The sequence below is a fragment of the Ammospiza nelsoni genome, chromosome 5, assembly GCF_027579445.1.
Source record: "Ammospiza nelsoni isolate bAmmNel1 chromosome 5, bAmmNel1.pri, whole genome shotgun sequence".
Classification (NCBI taxonomy): domain Eukaryota; kingdom Metazoa; phylum Chordata; class Aves; order Passeriformes; family Passerellidae; genus Ammospiza; species Ammospiza nelsoni.
Window position 1 is genome coordinate 21627521 of NC_080637.1, and position 15544 is coordinate 21643064.

Genomic DNA, 15544 nt, shown 5'->3' on the forward strand with positions numbered 1-15544 from the left:
CATTTTTTATTAGACATTCATCAGATGAAATGTAAATCAAAAGAATGGGCTGTAGTCACCTCTGTCATGAACCACCTTGTTTTTTAGGTTATGTTCTCCCAGTTGCACTACTCTTATGTTCTCTCACTTTGACCCTCTGACTTTTTTACATTTTCTGATGCCCTGTTTTAATAGGCATTGTTAAGGGACAATCCAGCCCTGCCTCTACACCTGTGATTGCAGCACTCAGCTGTGAGCATCAGCTAAAAGGTACCCTAAGTCAACCATACTATAGAAATGTTAGAGACCACGAATTTGCCTGAGTTTTGCACTGAGTTAAACCTATCAGTGTTTTTTCCCTCTAGAGGGGACATGTGGGTGACTCATTCATACAACCTTACTGAGCTGAATGGGAGGTAGGCACTGAGAGACTCTGTTTTTTCAACAGGGGACAGTTCTTGGCAATAACAGTAATCTGGCAGTACCTTGCATTAACAAGAACCTAACTGTAACCCAGGCAACCTGAGAGCATTGGTAGCCCACTAATCAGTAAATTATAAGCAGTTCTAGCCCTTTCAGGAATCCCAGAGTGGTTAACCATGGCTTGAATAAATAAAAAACTTCATATACTGGGTGCTAAACTTCAGCTTTTAGTGAATGTGGGACTGAGGGCTTGTCTGTTAGGAGATTCATCCACAGTGAGACAGGATGGGAATAGATGCTGTTCTGTCTTGCCCACACAAAAATGCCCTGCAAATTCTCTCTCTGAGCCCTGCATCCTGGATTGGTTCTGTCCATCTCGCAATTCCTGGAGGAGGTGCCTACAGCAGGAGTCTTATTTAATCTTAGCCCCTCCAGACTCAGCACAGAGAAAGACATGACCAGGTGGACCAGGGGATGCTTTCAAATGGGAAACAATTTAGAATTACAGTCTAATTAATCCATAGCCATTGCTGCTTTTGTCTCATTTCCCAGTATTAGGAGGAAATGTTCCATGTAATTTACAAGGAACCTTGTTGAGTATGGACTAATGTTTAGTCTCATTAACTTCTTTTAATCAAGTGTAAATCAATAAATTCTTAAACTAATTGTAGTGTGATTTATGTAGAATTGCCCCTCCCAGATCTGCTCCCCTCCATACTATACCAATATACCTGGAAGGTTTGTCTACATATATACATAAGTATGTGTATTTAATATAATTGCAGCTGGGCTACAGTGAGTCAATTGAAGTTTTCCTCTGCTGTTTAAAATGTTTTTGCTTTGTGTTCCAAATACATCATAGAAATATTCCTAATGTCCACTAATAAGCAGAGTCTTTATGCTTTCCAGTGTTTCACCATTTTTAAAGATACTGAGGAAAAATATCCCTCTAAATTAAGAAAGCTCTCTGATTTGCAGTTCTGTTTTGGTTTGGGGTTTTTTTTTTGTTTGTTTGTTTACTTGCTTTTGTTTTGGGGGATTTGTTTGTTTTTGAGTTTTTTTTGAGATTTTTTTTAACTGCCACATTGTAATGCAATTACTTCAGACTTGGGACAACAGGGCTGTTTCTCTGAGATGTTGGTAAACTGATGATGTCAAGTGAATATTAATTGGGCACTGAAGCATAACTCTTTAATTGCCTCACAGAGACTATGGAAATCCTGTAATTGGTCATAAACTGCAAAGGAGGGAGTGGCATCTGCTTCCTCTCTTGTTATATTCTTGTTATCGTCATGTTCCTTCCCTTTCCCACTTCCATGACAGCCAAAGTTACTCATTGCAGCTGAGCAGAAGATATATGGTCAATGACTAGCAAACAAAATTTTTCTTTCACTGCAATCATCGTGTGTGTGTTGGTTTTTTCTCTGTTTCCTATTGCCTTGCTAATGAGGCAGTGTCCAAGCAGTGCCCCTCACAAATGAGAGCTGGCCTGAGGCAGCTGCTTTGCCAAGTCCTTGGGCTTCCTTAGGTCACTGTTGCATTTTTTGTCTGCCCTTTAGGGTTCCTTTCTTCAGACATCCCAGGCTGTACACTGTGTGCCCCTTAGATCATCTTTTGTGTCTGAGAATATAAAACACTCATAAACCAAATCAACTCTAAAATGCTGCTTGCACTAGAAGCAGCATTTCCTTGCCTTCCTTCACTTCTACCCTTTCTCTTTCATAAAATGAAATAATCATGATAAGAATCAGAACAGTGTAGAACCAGCCCTTAGTTCTTCATCATAATTATGGTTATTAATGCATTTGGGTTGAGAAAACAAAGGATTTATATATCTGTGAATTAAGCATCAGTTGTGGAGCAGGATTCAGAAGCCAGTTTGAGGGGGAATAGAGAAAACCCCTAAGTCTCTGACCTCAGGCTGCTCTCCAGAACCTGTATACACAAATCAGAGTTGTAAATAGTCGTATTTCCATTTGGAAACTTTATCTCTCTTTTTTTTTTTTTTTTCCCTGTTGGTGCATTGATTTTTATGAAAAAAACAAACAAACAAATTGGAGTTAGTGGGTCGGCTTTTTGCTTTTCACGTAATACTGTCCAACTAGAGACAGCACTTCACTGCGAAAGAAAAACCATATTTCAGACATTTTTTCATAGTGCAGGTCTATGACCTGTAATCACTAAATTATGGTGCATGAAGAGGCAACTCACAGATTCTGTTATAAATGCAAGACTCAAGGAGCCAGACAGCAAGCAGAAGCAAGAGTCTGGATTCTGCTTCCAGGATGGATTCTGTGCTTGGGCAACCACTGAATATAACTTGCCTGAACATTTTTGAAAGCAGATTGTGGAACTCCCTTCTTTATGGGGCCTAGAGATATCACAGAGCTGCTAGTCACTGCTACTGCTCACTGCTTATCTCTGTGGCTGCATAACTTCTGTGCTGTAACTCAGCTCCAAAATAGTAGAGTGATCCCCTAACCTACTTCAGATTTCAGCAAGTGGCTAAGGCAGTCTTCTGAGCAGGGTTTAGGTGAAATCCCTTTGGCTGACAGGGATAGAAACTCCCATCTTTCACACTCTACATATTTAAATGTATCACCAGTTTTCTTATGACAGACACAGATAGGTTCACCACCTTTTTCAGACTTGAGTTTTATTTCTGATCTATGTTTCACATGTTCCATTATTTAAAAAAAAATTGGGTATATGTAATACATAAACAGTCATCTTTTCTCTTATTATTTTGTCTGTTTTTCTCCTGACATAGTTTGCTGTTCTGTAAAAAGTCATTATATACTGAATTGTTTTTTGTTTCTATATTTGATCATTCATATTTAGGAATGAACTTATCCAATATAGTCTTCAGAAATTTCAGATAAACTTGCTTAGGAGTAGCATGGCTCCTGACAGTATCTTTGACCACAGTTCAGCTATCACACAAGTAATGTTTCAATTGATTTTTAATGCTAAAATTTGATGGATTCTGTTTAGAAATTTGTCATGGAACTCCTGACAGGGAAGTTGATATGAAAACTTACACTGTACATTCATTTAAATTTTAGCATATAAAAGTGCTGTTATAAAGAGCTATTGGCTAATAAATATAAGTATGGGTATGCAAGGTTAAAGTTACTGATAACTATTTTTAAACACATATTTTTATTTTTTTTTATCTTAGGAAATGAAGAAATGAAAAATTCCAGAACAAAATAAAAAAGATTCAGGGTTCACATGCTATCTGGCATGTAAATTACCTGTGTGTTTCATGCTCTTGTCTAGCTGTGTGCTAGAACATTTAATTTCAATCAGGGTTCCTTCTTCACTCATGTGACTCTTATGTAACTTAGGCTACACTACAACAACAAAAATTATTTTTCAGAAAACTTTGAGTGGTTCCCAAAAGTTGTAAAGTAGGTAAAATCTACATGTTGATTTCTTACTATGATTGTTAGAGAAGACAGATTGTGATGCATTCTTTAAACACTGTGGTAGCAGATGAGTATTGAAGTCAGTGACCTACCTAATCCAACCTCAGGATCAGAGATGTGACTCCAAGTTTTAGAATGGTGTAGCTTGCAAAAGCTTTTGCATTTTGTTAAGTCATCATCATAACTTTTTAAGGGGAGAATTACATCAGACATGCTTAAGAGTCTGTTCTGATGAATTAGCAATTGGTGTGGTTCCCCATGAGCATTAAAAGTAGCAAAACGTATTTTCCATCTTGGCAGAAAAGCCTGGCATTTTGTAGAATGGAGACTTCAAAGTTGTCACTGAAAGTTTTTTTTAGATTGGTTTTGCACATGAAATTCCATAGAAGAGACATATTTTCATATATCATCAGATGTAATGTTTTGAAACAGTGGTTTAATAAATATTTGTAAGAGGCTGAAAAGGAATACTGTAGCTTTGTCATCTTTCAATCTTTAAATTATGTGCCATCCTGTACTGTAATACACAATTTTTCAACAATTCCATAGAGGAGGATTGATATAAAAAATACACACTCAAACAGTTGCAGTATTGCATGTATGGTCTCAAGAAAGTGATTCTGGAAATGCTGCTTTCCTTTGCTTTCTTGTTTTCCTGAAAAGTAGGGTTATTTCACGGGTTTTGCCATTTGATTTTTTTGTGTATGTATGTGTATGTGTTTCATTTATTTTGAAGGAGAAGGAAGGGAATCAAACCTAAGAATTAAGAAAAACTAGTTCTAGAGAATGTTGTTGCTCAGCTTGCTCAAATCAATTGTTCAAACTGATTGGATTGTTTATGCAGGATGTAAGAGCTAACAGCAGTGTCCTTCCTTGTAGATCTTCAATGTGTGAAGCTTCTCTAAAAGATCTGGACTGTGCAGGAGAAACAGGTTTATTTCTTACCACATTAGGTATAATGTTTATTTATAGAAACAGAGTAACTGAGGTTTATGTCCCTTTCACAGCAATCAAGCACAATTTTAACGACAGAAACCATTGACAGGATTGATTAGCTGGTTTAAGAAAGGATCAGTCAGATTCAGCATCATACCACCTAACTGTAATTAAGCCCTGCTGGAATTGGTATTTATGTGTGTCAAACTGACATGATGCTGAACTGAATTTGCTTTTTGTTTGTTTTACAAAACCACTTGAGCTGACTGTGTCCAGGACTGGATATAATAACATTCTTGACAAGGGAAAAATTCACAAACACATAAATGGAATTACATTCTGTTTATAAATCATCAGTAAAGATTGGGAGCACGTTTTGGTTTGCCTCTGTCTTGTTAATTTGGAATGATAATGGCAAAAACCTTTTCCTGTCTTTAGAAATCTGTGAAAAACCTCTTTTCTGGAGAAGTACAGATTCTACCCCTCACCTTCACTGTATATTTTTAAAACATCCATTCTTCCTTCATCTGATACTCCATCCTCTCTTCTTACTCTGCATGTGGGCACTGTGGGTGTGACAGATGTCGTGCAGTACTCACTCAGATCAGTGGTGTGCCTCTCACAGGGGATGCAGTCACCCAAGCACAGCCCCCTTGTGCCAGGTGAGATGCTGCAGGATGCCCTGCAAGCCTACAGCCACTGCCCCAGGAGGGCAGGAGTCTCCAGTGGATCCCTTTTAACTGAGATTGGCTCAGGTGGTCAGAGCCTGGTGTTAATCACAGCAGGGTTGTGGGTTTGATCCCTGTATGGGCCATTCACTTAACAGTTGGTCCTTGATAATCCTTAGGGGTCATCAACCCTTCCAACTCAGAGCCTTCTGTCATTCTGTGATTTTCCTACTCCAATCCCCCCATTTTTGGGCACTGAAGTTTACATTAGCTTCTTGTCTTGACACTACTGACCCCACCCCCCTGATCAGTAAATGGCTGTAAATAGTTAAAATATCTTACCTGTATGTGCATGTCTCCTGCACACATTTGTTGGAACACTGCTGAATTTAGTGGAGTTTATATATCTATTCAGCAGAACAGAATTTGTTAAAATTGGTATATCCTGTAAATCCCCAGAATCTCTTTGGCTCAGCTCATGAAGCTGTATGTCTCAGAGACCTGCTTCAGATCTGTGTTGAGGCTTCTGATTATGAAAGCCTCATATAATCACAAAACTGTATAAATTTCAGATAAAATTATGTATTCTGTTTCTGGAGGGTTTTTTTTACCTAAATCCCATGTTTGTGAATAGAGCTTTACTAGTCAGCAACCTTGAAAAACCTTTGAAAGTTTTCTGAAACTTGTCATTCTATATCTTGGCCAGAAAGAACTTCATCATTCAGCCCTTTTTGCTTTCTTCTTTTTTTTTTAATCTTCCCTATTTCAGATGGCCTCTAGTGTCCAGTTTTGTGTTTCAAAAGAAGACCAGAGGCTGATGATGTAACCAGCCCTGTGGATGTTGATGCTCTTGGCAGACTCTAGCTGAGCCTCTGCTGCAGAAAGGAGTAGGTGGGGACAGCTCTCAGAATGGCCCCAAGAGCAGACGTGCAGGAGATGGTGACGCCTTCCAAGGTGAAAGGAAGAGGTGATGCAATTGCATTCACAGCTCTAAACATCAGCAGGAAGGGCAGATAATGCTCCCTCAGAGACTGCCTATGGAGACATTCAGGAAAGTTCAGACAGATTAACTAGAGCTATAAAGGTAAATCTCATAAGAAGAAGACAGAAATTAAGGGCAGGTTTGTTGAGCTCAAAAAGCACATGGGAAGGCAGGAGACTTGGCTTCTGTTTCTGCCTCTGGCACTGACCACCCTAGCTGGATTGTGTCACACCTCTTTCATAAAAATGGAATAAGTATATTTACCTGCTCTGAAAACAGGTTATTTGAAACAGGTTATTTGAAATATATGAAAAATATTATTATCAACTTGTTATTTTATGGATACTCTATTCAGAAGTGGAACTTAGTCAGTGCCTTGGAACTTTATGAGATGTTCTTGTCTCATGTGAGCCAGGAAGGACAGGAAACTGGTTTCTAAAGGAGTTGTTTATTTCTGGTTTAGTGTCTGGGTCCCGTTTACAGATAATGAATATTTCTGTGGTTCAGTTCATCGCCTCTGACAGCAGATGCCTTAAAGCCATCACATCAGTCACATCCCAAAATTGCTTTTTTCCCCCCAATTGACTATAAAGAACACCTTAAATGGCCAGCTTACAGCTGACATTGCACGCTAGGTGAAATTAATTCCACCTTCTGAATTAAATTTACCAAGCATGTCAAGACACTGCTAGTTCATAAAGCACCAGAATTAATGTATTTTCCATAAAAATACATTAATTAACTGTCTATTAACTCCCTAATTTTCTCCAAAAAAGGGGGCAAGATGGGTAGTTGTTGATCTTAACTGTTTTAAGATTGAATAATATTTGCCTTTTGAGCAGTGTTTGCCATTCAAAATTTGTTTAATTATGTGATCAACCTCTTATTTCTGACTCTTACACAAATATATTAACTTGCCCACTGTAATTGATTTCTACATGTTTTGCTGATCCTTAAACCCAGGTAATGATGGGTTAATCAGACATCAGAAGTAATATGGGAAATTCTATCATAAAAAGAAGTATGTTTCATTTCCTCTTTAGCTTGATTGGATAATATTAAAATGGCTCAATAAAAAGTGCTGCATCACTATAGCCAAGCCATATACCAGGAGGTCCCTACACTGCACTGTTTGAAATGCTAGAACATATTACTATGTTGCTGAGAATGCTGGTTGTGAGAGGGTAAACTATCAAATCTCCCATGAGACCATGGACAAATAAATCATCTTATTCTCTGTAGTCTCTTCTCCCCATGCTGTCACAACATATGCCTGATTTTTGTTAGCAATGCTTTTGGCTGCAGTGCAGGACTCACAGTCACGTGCCTGCAAACATGTTTCCACTAATTCTGTGTGCCTCTACTCACTTCCACTGACATCTCAAAGGTCAGCTTTAAATGGGATGGGGAGGCTTTTCCTATGTATCTGAGTTATCACTTGTGTTGTGTTGTGTCCTTACCGAACAGGATTAGCAGTGTTGCCAGAGGGAGATGCCAGTTTCTACCCTGGACAATCAGGCATCCTTTAAAAGCAGAAGAAACTTCTCAGAAGTGCTGGAAGTTATTTTGTGTTCTGTGTTTCATCAGATTCTGATTCTGATGCCATTAGTATTGCTGGGTTTTATGCTTATGTTTGAAATGAAATCATAGAGCTGACTTCTTTTGTCAGTTATAGTCTCAATATTGTAATTTAGGTACTAAAACATCTTTATAAAAGCATTTGCAGCATATGCTATTGAAAAGGTTGCATTGCAGAGGTTCTGAAGCATGGAAAGAGCAAAGCCAGCAGCCAAGCTTTCCAAAAAGAAAAGGTTAGCTAAAATTGCAAGTTCCTCTCACTGAAATATCTTGCCAAGAATTCACAGATGTATAACACATGACCAAAGTGATTATGAGGGTTATAATGGCAGCCCTGAATCTATAAAGCATAATGCATTCATCCCAAGATGCATTTGTGCATCTGTTAAGATGTTTTTATGTAAGAGGTTTTAAAATCATTTTCTGAATTGTTTAGCTCATTTGTAGTGCTTAATCGTAATTTTATAATTTTGTCCTTATTATTTTCTGAAATTAGGCCATGACACAATGCATGAATATCTTGTAGTGACAGTTGTTCCAGCTTCTGTTTGTGATTCATCCCTTTGAGCCCTGTCATAATTTCTGCATATTTTTTTGCACCCTCTTCTGTCTTTGCAGAGTCCCTGTGACACTCAGTTAGCCCTTTCTAGGCACAACAATGTGTCTGAGTTTGGGATTTTTTCCCTAGAGGAACATATAATCCAGAATGTTGACTTACATCCTTTGATGAGAAGTAATTTCTTTTCACTTCTGTTCTTCCTCTTGTTGTATGAGCAGCATTCTGTACCAATTTGTCTTTGATCTCTGTGACACTCAAGTAACATCCAGACAGTTCCTCACTGAGTGTATTTCTTCCATTACCAAACTTATAAAGAAGTAAAAACAGATTTTTCTTGATCTCCAGCAGTGGGAGTGAAAAGAGATTCTGGTCCAGTGATGTTTCCACCCTCACCTATCTAGGTGCTGCTCATGCTGACTTAAATGATGGCTGAAACTGCTCTTTTGCCATCTGAATTTTAATTGCTCCTCCAACCCACCTCATCTCCCTGATGTATTTACAGAGAACATCAAGCCCTACCTGCTGCATTTGGCCTTCAGGCCTAAAACCTATCCCAATTTCAAAATTGCTCTTTTTCTTTGTGTGTGTATTTTCGTTTTATTTTTCAAAATGCAACAATTCCAAATTGCCAAAAGCTTCCCACAGCAATCTATACCATTGACACACAAGAATAAAATGGATGGGGAAAGCTGAGTTGTTAGGGTGACCCTTGCTTGGCTCCTGTAGAAGGTGCTCTATATATGGTAGAAATTAGTGGAGATCTTGTCAGCATGATAAAGTCATTTGTAAGTGGGGAGAAAAATAAAGCTGTATAATTCTCCATCTATCATCTTGCTGAGCTGTTTCCTCCCACAGCAGTGATACCACCAGCACAAAGCCCTTCAGACAGATCTTTATCCTCACTAGAACAAGCTCTCTGAGACTGTTGCTAACCCTTTGCTTCTGTCCCCTCTAAGGTACAGCATTTTTCCCCCCAGTCAACGTAGATTATGTTCACTGCTTCACACCTCTCAGCTGTATGAATTATTTCCTTTAAAAATAGCTTCAGCAGATATGTCAGCCATGATTTATTCTGTATGGTATTATAACAAATTGCCTTCATGAGTGGATACTTTGCCAGACATTTTGTGGCCTCTAGGCCTGAGTCTCTCTGTGTTCATTCCAGTGTAAAGCGAGCATCACTGAATCCCTCTACCACTGATAGGCACAGGGGTAAAACCAGCACCTTTGTAAACAGAACAAGATCTAAAGCTATCTTTTTGAAAGGTGATAAGTGATCTGGAGAATAAAATTTGAGGATGCATGACATAAAACTTCAAGGAGTCATGATACGACAAAGGACAAAAAGTGTTGTCTGATGTGCTGGCACAGCACCTTGCTGATTTTACACCACCAACTTCTGCCCCGTAGCAGAAGTTTCAGGCAAAACCCCAAACATTTCCAGAAGAGCATTTGCAGTAAATGCAAAATCCTGTCCATCCGCCCATCCGCCAAGTCACTTAAGATTTGAGAAGAGGTTATTGCTCAGTTCGCTAACCTCTCATTCTGTGAGAATGTATCTGTGCTTCAATAGTTTTACCACTATTGTTTGCTGTCTTTATCCCCCTTTTCTCCCTGAATCTTTGTTGAGCAAAATCTCTACAGAAACTTTTCCATGTTTCCTCAATGGAATCCTTGAGATGATTTCTACTAGCCTCCTGTATGACATCATTCATTATTAGTATATTTCCTCCTGTATCCCTTCATTGAAATAGCAAAAAATAAATGGAATGAAAAGTGTGCAACTCTAGAGTAACAGGGGAAGTCAAGTCAATCCCATTGTTTAAAAGCACAGGAAAAGAGGTCTGCTGAGTCCCAGTAAGACTGGTGTTATTAATGGGTGCTGATAGAGTGTAGCATACTGGTGTTAATAGGTGGAAACAAATCCTGTCTCACAGAGCTAGTTCTCCTTTAAGCAGAAGCTTAGGAATTGCCTCCCTTCTCTCTATGCAGCTTTCATGAGTCTGGAATTGGCACAGCCTCAAGCTCTACTTCTAGTCCCAAAACAAGATTTTGAAAGCAACATAGCCTTTTGGCTTTTCATCGTCAAGGAGATGAGGCCACTTCAAGGCCCATTCCATGATAAGTTACTGCCAACTGCCAGCTGTTAACAAACTCAGCATTGTCTCTCTTCTGTATAAACAGCTGTGTTACAAGAACGAAAGAAAAAGGAAGAGAGGAAAGGGCTTGCTACAGCCTAATGGTGCCAGTGAACTTTGTGTGCTCTGATTTGTAAAGAATTCAGTGACTGTGTTTTAACAGAACATGAAAGTATTGGAACAATGCCAGCATTAGAGGACCCTCAATATTATCATGCGATGTCTTGTGGCAGAGCTTGGGCACTGAGATATTCAGAAAAACCTTTTTGGGTTCCCAAAGTGCACACAGACTATGGCAGAGTGTACTGCTCATTGGAATAACTCATTTGACTCATTTTGACCTCAGAGTTTACAAGTTTGATAATGAAATATACATCAAAACAATTAATGTATACAATGCTTCTTCTGAAACTTCGCAGCAACCGTCCATCAACATATTAGAGTAAAAAGGTTCCCTAAGCTGCCTGTATACTTCAATAACTCAGAATTTCTCAGCTTTAATGCAACACTTAGTTGCCAGGTCAATCCTGTAACAGTCATTGTGACAAAATACATTTACATATGTGCATCAGTGAACAAATTTAATGATGTTGGTTAGCACGATAATAAGAAGTTGTGCTAAATGTTTTCCTAGAGACTACAAAGAGCTAGGTTGGAGATAAAGCATGAAAACACATTGAAAGTATTGAAATTAGGCCTGAAAAAAAAAGGTTTTAAAGTACAGACCTTCTTTGTGCCACTAGAAATGTGCTCTGCTGGCAAATCCGGACACAAAGCAAAGCCTTTTGAGGCATTGTCAAGGGTTTGTTAAAATATGGCTGGACACTGAAGCAAAGCCAATTTACACAGTACCAGTTGGCAAGCAGAGGGGTGTTTATTCTGCTTGATAAGCATCTCCTTAGTAACTCTATGAGTCAATAAATTGGGTTGATGAGTAGCATGTGGGGGAAGAAACTGAAGTGCAATCATAGTGCAACATGGAGAATGTTAACCAAACGGCAGGGACAGGAACTTGAAATCAAGGCTGCAGAGGCTGCTTTTTGTGAGGGGATTCAAGGTAAATATGTGTAAGGTGAAAAACGAGCAGTATGCAAGGGAGGATAATGGGCCAAATTAGCCTGCAGCTCACATTCATGCTTATTTCCCTCTGTTTGCCCAAGTTGGATTCTGAATTGATTCTCCCTGTTTGACAGTTTTTTATTTGAATTGCTCTTGACTGAGAGCCAGCAATGGTGAGTGGTAGGTAGGGAAAAAAGGTCTTTGTTCATGTGGGGTACATCTGACCCATGGGGCAGCTAACATTTGTAATTGTAGCTCAAAGCATCTTTACATCCTAAGGCTAGTTTACTTCCACTCTCCTAACACCTGCTAGAGGTGACACCATTTACCAATGACTGACAAGGGATAGGTGAGAAAAAGATCATTTGGTGGGAATCCTGACTCCTGGGACAAAGTTGCATAGGAACCCCAACACTACCAGGGCAGACCCTTCTTATTAAAAAAAAAAGAAAATCTATAAAAACCTTTATTCTTGTTATGAATCCTTCCTTTCCCAACCCTTTACTTCTAGACTAGCAGCTCTGGGGAAATTTTAGATGAGGTTACATTGCCTGAAATGATCAGCAATAGTAATAGCATAGAGAATGGAATTTTAAATCCTGGACGTATATTTAATAATCTCTATTGCTATCTAGGGAAGCCAAGCATATTTAAAATCAAATGCAGAAGACCTAATTCACAAGATTAATAGCCTGTGAGGTCACGGAGAACAGTTATGATTATCTAGTCTGACCTTTTGAATAACTCAGATCCTGCAGTTTCACCTAATCATCCCTACAACAAACCCATAACTTTTGATTACCCTATGATTAATATTTCAGAAACATATCTTAAACAAATTTAAAGAATTAAAGTGATGAAGAATCAATTGAATCATTAATAAGCTGTTCCTGTGGTCAATTACTAAATCTGATTTGCAAAAAAATGTTGATGAATCATTCCCCCAAAAGAAGCACTCTCTGATGAAAAAAACCTGCTTCATAAAACACTGTAGAGTGGTGTGATTTTGATTCAAGTAAGCAAGAAGCTTCAGGCAGACACATTTAAAGTCATCATGTTTTGAACTGGCTTCACTAGAAATTCTGATTTCATGTTATACTAAAACAAAATAAAATAATGTTTCTAATTACTGACTTTTTCTTTATTAAGAAGTTTGAATTTTAGGACTTCATCCAGCAAAAATACAGATAAGTATTAAAAAGACAGATTTTATACTCTTACTAGTACTAGCCATTTTATTAATTATTCTCAAAAATAAGCTGTTTTAAAATGCAGGCTTTCTTGAGCTGAATTGATTTCAGCTCCAGACAGAGGATCCTATTTTTTTATATAGTACCCTGTCTGAAAGGAAGGTCTTGCAATTTTATTTCTCTTTTGAAACAAGACAAATTTTAAACTTTCTCCTGCAAAACTGCGTAGAGTTTCTCTAGACTACCACTGTAAAGGGGTTTTTCTGCACTTCTAATCCTTAATGGTGGCTTTTTAAAATCTCTTTCCAGTTTTCACTACCCCTTCCAAACATGACTGTATTATTGCTGCAATCACTGAACTATTGGCGCTTTTTACTTTCTGTTTATAGTCACTGTGATTAATTTCTAATAAGTCTCTTAGCTCTCTTCCTTAGTGTATTAAGATTTATGTGATCAGACTTAGGGAGAATTGCATCTCATCCTAAGTATGCCTAAAATATGGTGGATGAATCATACCCTAAAAATGCTGACTTCTTTTCATTGACTACCAGTGGAGCCCTGATGGCAGCTCAAAAGTAGACATCAGCACTGCAGATATTGAAAGCTAGGGGGGATTAATTCCTTTGAAATAAACCAATAGTCTGAATCAGTTATTGGCTTGGAGACACATGTTGGAATCTTGGATGGACACATTTTTTAAATCTTTTTTTTTAAATTGTATTCACAACAGTTTTTCTTGACTTTGTATAAATGGAAAACATATTCCAAGGAGAAAATGATGACTCAATCCACCCAGGAAAGTTTCCACAATTGATTTCAAGTTTGGTTTGTTTTGTTTGTTTTTTTCCTCTGTTTTCAACACTGACTGTACATAGAATCATTCAGACTAAACAGAGGTTAAATGGTGAAATTAGTATGGAGTTATATTTTTAATTCAAGTCTCACCAAAAGAAAAAGAAAACAAAGGGAGGGAAATAAGTTCATTTATTCTAGGAAATTGTAAGGACACCTATAAGTTGCACATGAATGGTTAATGGGCACATTAATTCCTTTGTCTGTTTTTTGCTGCTGTCTCCCACTATTACAGTATTTTGCTTCCTAAATGTGGACATAGCATAATTGCTTCACAGAAAACACACTCCTTTCCCTGACTCATAAGAATTAAAAGACTTGTCTTAAGAAGGGATTCAGTCCACTCTAATTTTGGACTATCTAATTAGGTGGTCAGTAAATATTCAGGCTATATGGCAAGCCAGGACTTTCTTCCATAGAGTCATGGAATTATTTAGGTTAGAAAGGACCTTTAAATGTCACAAAGTTCCACTCCCCATTGCACAGACAGGGACACCTTCCACCAGAGTAGGTTGCTCAAAACCCCATACAACATGTCCTTGAACAATTCCAGGGAGAGGTATCTACACTGTATTACACTACACAACTATACTCTGAGCAACCTTGTCCAGTGTCCCATCACTCTCATCATTAAAACTTCTTCCTTATGTCCATTTTAAATACACCTTCTTTCAGGTTAAAACCATTGGCCCTTGTCCTTTCACTACACTAAAACGTCTGGAAGCTTCTTTTAAGAACTGAGAGGTCACAATAAGGTCTCCTCCAAGCTGAAAGACCCCAACTGTCTCAGCCTTTCCTCATAAGAGAGGTGTTACACCCCTCTGATAATTTTTTTGACCCTTCTCTGTACCTGTTCTATCAGGTCCATGAATTTCCTGTGCTGGGAGCACCAGAGCTGGGTGCAGTACTCCAGGTGGGGCTCACCAGAGCAGAGTAGAGGGGTAGGATCACCACCACCCACGTGCTGGCCATGACTCTTTTCATGCAGCTCAGGGTACAGCTGGTGTTCTCTGTGGCAAGCACACATTGCTGGGTAACATTCAATTTTTCATCCACCAGAATTCCCAAGTCCCTTTCCTCGGGACTCCTCTCAATCCATTCAATCCTAATTCTGTGTTGATACTGGAGATGATCCCCACTGATGTCCAGCACCTTGCACTTGGTTTTGTTGATCTTCCTGAGATCTCATATAGTTCCACCTCTCAAGCCTGTCAAGGTCCCTCTGGATGACATCTCTACTCTCCTGTGTGGTGACTACAGCATTCAGCTGGATATAATGTGCATACTTGCTACTGGTGCTGCTGATCCCACTGTCTATGTCACTGATCAAAACAATAAATAGTATTGGTTCCCATCCACACCCTTGAGGGACAGCACTTGTTACTGGCTTCCACTTGGACACTAAGGCATTGACTGCAACTCTTTGGATGTGGCCATCTAACCAATAAACTACTAAACTTCTCAATTACATCATTTTCCAGAGAAGTCTTTGAATAAAGCACTCCATACCTTATTTACCTTCTCACCTTTTGTCTCTCTCTTGTCTGGAAGCAGTCTGTTTCTCAACACACAAATGCCTAAAGCTTCAGGACTGTGCTCTAGGACCTCTATATTTATTGAGGTGACTCAATCGGCAAATGGTGTTCATTGTTGACTAAGAACTCTCTTCACAATTATAATGCTCTTATTTGTCAAAAAAACTAGAGCTGAGATCCAAAAATGAGTAACTTCTGTGAAGAGAATTCCTCC